Raw genomic sequence first — 6,000 nt, 5'->3', positions numbered from 1 at the left:
ACTTGTTCTCTAGGCCCCTCATCAGGATCATAACAAAGTGCTTAAGATCAGGCTGGATGGGGCTTTGAGCAACCTAGTCTAGTGGGAGATTCCCCTGCCTATGCCAAGGGGGTTGGAACTAGATGATCTTTAAGGTCCATTCCAACCTAACCTTCCTATGATTCTATGATTTATATTTTTCTGTTTTAATTCTGCACCTATTTCTGGAAATTTTGAGACAATATGAATTTTTTTCTTTGTGAAACCGATAAGGTCTGAAGAGATAGTTCTCCACCTGTCAGCTAGACCAGAACCTAAATGGCTAGGTAAGGTGGCATGACTATGTGAACTTATAATGAACTCAGTGGACTACGGGTCATTGATTTTAAGTAAATTATTTCTTTGAAGTCACCGTGGAAATCCAGTTGGCAGCCAATAGAGCAATATGTTTCAAAATATCCTTTAGAAGTGTTTAATCTGTCAAAACTTCACATATTAAATCCTAAACATATGTGCAAACAAAGAAACCAAATAAATAATACCACATAACTTGAAGGCATACAGCAGGCATACCCTTAATGAGATTTATTCATGTAGTGGACTTATTTTGGCCGTTATGTCACGTGGCATAAATATAATAGGTTAGGAGAATTTGAAGGAAATGATTTTTTTATTTAATTTGACTGAGCAGAATGGTTGAAAGGAATACTTTATGAAAGGTTTCTCCTGACTTGGTTTTGCAGTGTCTCCATTCTGGAGAACAGAAGAAGAGAAAAGGAGTTAATATGTATCAGCATTTAGTATTACTTGTAGATTGTTCTTATGTGCCAGAATACTAAAGACGCAAGGCATAAGAGAGGACATTTTGTTCCAAATATTTAAAATGAACAAAAGAAAATTATACGGTTACTGTTATGGGTAGAACGGTACTTCCAGTCTTGATTAAGCCCACTCACTACGAATTGCCCTAGTGTGAACAGGCAAGATTGATGTCAGTAGTGGTGTTATGTGTCTCTGGCCATTTAAAGATTTGGGTCTATGGTAGCTCAAAATATGGATGTTTTATAGAATCGTAAAGGAGACAACCCTTGGTTCTGAAATGTCAGATTGAAATTTAAAAATATATTTCTGGCTATTAAATCTACTATTGATTAAAGCCAGCCAAATGGATACAGAATTACAACATGAAGCTTCCTAGGAGCTTCAATGCTTGCAAATTTGTGGATTTATAGGAAGAACATTCTCAGATTATTTTGTAGTCAATATTTAAAAAGTAGTTAAAAGATCTTTCAGTGACACACCTGCCATATAATGACGTTGCTATAATTCCGTTCCTCTTCCCTCATTTCTAAGGTGAATACTTGTACAAAGTAATGCATAAAACTATGTGTAAGAATGAAGAAAACTACACAAGGATACTAACCAGCTCCCATGTCCGTCTCATAGTGACATAGTAGAAAAAAAAAATCAAGACAGTACCAAATACACAAGGTTTGCAAATGAAGAAAGAAGGGGAGTTACTGTCCTCCAGTTCTTTCTGTTGTAACCAAGTTAGGCACTGTTTGCAGTAATCAAATCATTTTAGAGTGAGTAACATGAAAGTGTACCTCTAAGTAGGAACAAATGCAAATCAATAAATTGATGTAGTGAAAGGTTTCAGTTGCCACTTCTAATATTTCGCATTTGTTGGCATGACCTGTTAGTGAATCATTTGATCAATAAGCAGCATCTTCATTTTTCTATTTATGCAAACATTGTTAAACAAATGTAAGACAGTAAAGAATCTTTTTTTGGTGTTGTTGTATTGCATATCCTGGTGTATTGCAAATATTCTGGCGTAGACTGGAAACTTCTGGGTTTAGTAATTTTTTTCCACTAGAAGTTTTGTCTGTGTGTTTGATAGCTGGATGATGGATGCTTGAGCTCTATCCTCCTCTGCTGACACGGTTTAGCCATGATGATTAGTTCAAATTCAGCTGTCCAGAAGTTTAGCTGATGTTTTTCCTCATCAAGGAACTGCTTTGCAGGTCTGCTGGTATCTCAGAAACAACCAGTTTATTTGGTACCAATAAGCCCATCAGCCATTTGACGGCCACATTCCTTGGCTAAAGTAATGCCTCTGAATAGAATGGACTTCTTGGACTCTTCTTGTGACAGGATCAAGACCTAAATTAAAACAGAAATTTTGTCTTTGCTCTTCCTAGTGGAAAGAACTACAATGCAAATGCAAACATCACAAATTATAGCAAACCTCTCTGCCCCCCTCCCCCCCTTCAAACTTTACCAGGAAAACTGAATATTTCCCCTTTGTTATGTCTACAGCAAGTCTTACCTCATTTGTCCGGAAGCGTGTCTCATTATTAAGAAGCGAAGAATTGAACTTCCTTGTTGATATGGATGTTTAGAAAATAAAACACCATTATCCACAGCTGTACTTCCAGTAAGAGTAAACAGTCCCTTCTTTTTAGATGTCAGCAGGTGGAAATCTCAGCAGAAGGATGCATGTTTGTTTTTATGATTCCTGATGACCTTTCTTGTTTTCATTCCACTCTGATAGTGAATGCTTACTGGCATGTTGGTGTTTTTAACCTTCTGAACTGATTTGGGGCTTGTTACAAAACACTATTAATTTATATTTAACTACATAGGAATTTCCTCCTTTAACTGCATTGGCCAGTGTCCCAATTCAGGCAGTATTTCTGCCAGAATTTGTGACTGCATTATGAACTACTTCATGGTGAGGCATGAAGGTCAAAGTGGCAGTTATCTGAATGACAAAGCCATGGATGAGCTGTTCAGCGCGTTCTGCTGAACCATACTTTTTTTTTAATTGGAGGAGTGTTATAACATATTTAAAAATGAGTATTTTGAACATGCCAGGATACTGGGAATATGTATTTTATGCACCCTCATCAAGAATCAAGCAAAATCAGGATCCTGAGACCAGATTTTGAGGAGACATATTGCAACTTCCATTACTTACTGCATGTACCTACACTGTCTAACCGCACACCTACATGATTATGCACGTGTTCTTATAAAACATCTGTTTTCTAGCTTGGGCAGAAACGTATAGTTTTGTCTTAACACTATCAAGCCAGGACCTAAATCAGAAATTATACCTGATTTAGAAAGGGGACATAACAGTTGCATAACGCTTTTAAGAAAGCCTTATTTGTTGAATTTATATGAGCCTTCAAATGCTCAAGAATAGATGACATCCTTTATTGTGAGCTTATTGCGTTTTACTATGTACATTATCATATTCCTTCCACATTACTGACCTCATTTTCTGCCTACATTTTCCAGACATGAGGTGTAATTAATTTCTAAAGCAAAATCAGCCTTGATCAGTCCCAACTGTTTCATGAAATGATATTGCGAATTTTACTTCACTTACATGATTTAAAATCACAATCTCTTTGAAAATCTGTTGTAAACCCAAGTTAACAACCTCCAGACATGTAAATTATTCATCATTTCCTAATAATGTGAATACTAAATAATGCCACTAAAAATCCAAGAAGAATTAGTAACGCTGGTGTTCTTATGGAGTGACTCAGACTTTCAAGACTGTATTTTTTCACCCCCATATTTCTGCTGTCTGCCTATTGCTAGCTTCAGAACAGAACAAGACTCTTGAGCAAGAGTCTTGCCTTTGCCCAACTCACCTCTCAATATTGTTTATTGGGCTATTGAAACTCATAATTTGCTTTAATTTCACTTTTTTTCTTCAGCCATAGGATATTTAGAATGGTGTGTATGCATCAAAAAATGTACAATGTTGCCTAATGTAGAGGCCATCTACTCTAAACCTCATTTCTCACCTTCATCTGAATATTTGACTTTTTATTTGAATACTTCATTCACCTTGTAAAGCTGGATCTTTGATAGAAATTTCTCCATGGGGTTGGCAGGGATTACACTAATTCCAGAGAAGAAAGTCCTGAAGGTCTGCTAATTTAGAAGAAGTGGAAGCCAGTAACTCTAACCCTTCATACCAATGGGTGCTGTAGGACTTGTTGTCAATGTCTGTGGCCTCAGAAGTCTTTTTTTGTCTCAAACAATTACGGGCCGAACAATGTGGCATTTAACTGGATGGCATTTTCACTGACAGTTTTATTTCACTGAGGTGTCACATATCTGATCCTATTTTATTAATTTCCACCTGTAGTTATTTTGATTTACTTATATAGCAGATAACTTATTACTTATATTTACTTTTATATCACCAATATTTCATTAAATGTGATTAGTTGGAAAGATAATATTTACTGTAGTCATGTGCAAAATAAAAAAAGGTTCCCAGTGTTTTGAAGCAAGAACTGTGAATAATGTAATATAAGTATATAGTAACTGCTGCTGAAGGCTACACAAGAAATTTAAGAGAAGATGACAAAAGAGGAAGAGATATTGTTGCTATCTGCATTTTACCATCTTTGCTGGTGTTACTGAAATGTCTACCTGTTTATTTACAGCAAAGTTGTCTGGAGTTGTTCTTTAGTGAAAAATTAGTGCAACACTTGAGTATGCTTCTGGATTTATAGCAGGAGGCTTTTGAGGATTTGATTACTGCACACTTCAAAGAGTCTAGCGAAGGGCAACAAAGATGATTAAGGGATTGGAGAATCTCCCTTATGAGGAAAGGCTGAGAGAGCTGTGACTCTTCAGCCTGGAGAAGAGAAGGCTGAGGGGAGACCTTATTAATGCTTATGAGTATATAAAGGGTCGTTTGAGGGAGGATGAAGCCAGACTCTTTTCAGTGGTTCCCAGCGATAGGACGAGGGGCAATGGGCACAAGCTGGAACATAGGAAGTTCCATTCAAATATGAGGAAGAACTTCTTTATGGTGAGGATGACAGAGCGCTGAAACAGGCTGCCCAGGGAGGTCGTGGAGTCCCCTTCTCTGGAGATTTTCAAGACCCGCCTGGATGCAGTCCTGAGTAATCTGCTATAGGCAATCCGGCTTTGGCAGGGGAGTTGGACTAGATGATCTCTAGAAGGTCCCGTCCAACTCCAACAAATCTGTGATTCCATGATTTCGTGATTCATTTGCCAATCAGCAACATGCTTTCCTATCCAGAAGAGCTTTTCATTTACTTTTTCTTCCCACTGTTTGGAGTTTGATAACCAAGGGGTGGATTGCAATTATCACAGCACATGGAGATGCAGACTGTCTTTTTTAACTCAGCATATGTGTTACACCAATGCTTCTGAATTTAAGCTAATTGAACATAAGCAGAGAATGGTGATGCAGGTTGAAAAAGAGTATTTATCTTCTTGATTCTTGAGCTATTCAGGAGTTCAGGGTTTTACAACAAACTCAGGCTCCAAAACACTCAGAAATGCTGAATTCAGTGAGCCAAGCCAACAACATTAGTTCAGTTCTTCCATCTTTTGCAGCCTTTGAACAGCCAGAGCAATGAAGAGCATTTAAGCAACACTCCCATGTGACTCCTGCACCCATAGCTTCTTTTTTCGGTCATATAAGGGAGTCTATCAAGCCCAGAGCCATATTGGTTGATTGGCAAACTGGATGAAAGGAAGAGCCACTGTCCTGATGTAGAAGACATTAATCCTTCCTCTCCCTTCTCACAGCGCTGGCTCAGGGCTATGACCTGTGAAGACACTGCTTCCCCCTGAGAAAGCAGTGGTTCCCCAACCAGGACCCACAGCAGAGACTGTGATGTGACAATTTTGGTTGCTCCTTCTGTTTTCGTTAGGAATAGGAAATGAAGAAAGCTGGTCATTGGTCAGGTCAGTTCTGCCGGTGTCATTGCCAGTTTTCACTCCTCCAACACCTTCTGAAGCCACCATCCTACTTAGCCATAACCCCACAAAATCACCTCATTCCACAGAAGCTACTATTTCAGTTATTCTCATATCAAGAGCACACAAATGTGTGCAGGGCTGAGCGGCAGATGTATCTGCCCTCCTTATGTTGATGCTTAATATGTACAAGCTATACCATTGTAGCAGCACTCTTCTGTGCCTGTTGTTTGAGAAGAGAGATGAGAGAGA

The sequence above is a fragment of the Numenius arquata genome, chromosome 8 (genome assembly GCF_964106895.1).
Source record: "Numenius arquata chromosome 8, bNumArq3.hap1.1, whole genome shotgun sequence".
Lineage (NCBI taxonomy): Eukaryota > Metazoa > Chordata > Aves > Charadriiformes > Scolopacidae > Numenius > Numenius arquata.
Note: the sequence above shows the minus strand (reverse complement) of the source record.